At 33.4% G+C, this 1,174-nt stretch overlaps 1 pseudogene; it reads right to left on the reverse strand.

Annotated features, from left to right (window-relative positions):
* Positions 1 to 630: 630 nt before the first annotated feature.
* LOC146001799 (U4 spliceosomal RNA) lies at positions 631 to 758 on the reverse strand (annotated as a pseudogene).
* Positions 759 to 1,174: the final 416 nt, after the last annotated feature.

The raw sequence follows: 1,174 nt of genomic DNA on the forward strand, positions 1-1,174 counted from the left end.
TTTTCGCACTGTGTGTTCTATACCACCAGAATTTTGTACTTTTCTTATTATTTAAATATGTAACTAAAACTGAATTTATTACTAATTAATTTGGATCACATTTATACGTTCTTTATTCCGTTTTTAGGTCCTTTTTTTATATTTTTAGGTCTTTTTATAGGTCTTCAACTTCCTAGCCCTAGTTATGTGTATCATAATGAACGTTTAAAGCAGGAGACAGGCATTTGTTGAATTTTGTGAACTTGAACCCCGCTATTAGTCTACTTGGTTGAGCGTCATTTTCTTGCTATTGAAAAGTGAGGAATGCCTATGTTGTTAGGTAAGGTCTGTTAAGTTTGATTCTATTGTAAATACACTGAAAATGTATTATTTATGCTAAGAGAATTAAACCTAAATAGCCTAACCTAACAACTTAGGCATTTAGCCTAACAATAAAAGCGTTCCCCGGTGACGTCAGAACGCACGGTTGGTCTAGTGTTGTGCGAAAGGGAGACACATTGAAAACTTGCTATCCAAGTTCACTTATCCTTAGACCTCGGATTTTTCGGTTTTTAACCTATTTTTTCCTTTGTAGGTAAATAAGAATTAACAAGTTACATCAACGTTTCATTAAAGAAACGCAACAATAGGTGAAGTTTTATAGTGCCTAAAATAACCTATTTTGCTTGTTAGAACCTATTTTAGGTTTAGTTTTCAAATAGCAATAATCGCACCTCGGTAAAACCTCATTGGTTACGATATCGCCACTGCGCAAAGACTAAGAGGAGGAAGGGTTAGGAAAAGTGTACTAAAATTTTTCACCTGTATGGTATGTATAGCTGTAAAGGCTCATACTTGAAATAAATTCTATTCTATTCTATTTTAGGTTTATGCACCTAAATCAAACCTTTTTTTAGGTTTTTATATATATTTTAAGGTTTTTCATAATTTTTATATCACACTGAGGTATTTGCTCGTTTGGTATCGAAGAAATTCATTGATTAACGTGTTTGGGACATACTTTCAGTCGATTCCCCTCCCTCCTAAATCCATAATGTTTTTCTTTTCAAAGCTCTAAACTTTTCACGTCAATGGAGAAAAAAAAAATCACGCAAAATTCCCTGAATTCAAGAAATTCCCGGTGAGTTACCACCCAGGTATTGTGCAGCAAATTATACATGCGTAATTGATTCTT

Source organism: Lepisma saccharinum, chromosome 17 (genome assembly GCF_977018435.1).
Source record: "Lepisma saccharinum chromosome 17, izLepSacc3.1, whole genome shotgun sequence".
NCBI lineage: Eukaryota > Metazoa > Arthropoda > Insecta > Zygentoma > Lepismatidae > Lepisma > Lepisma saccharinum.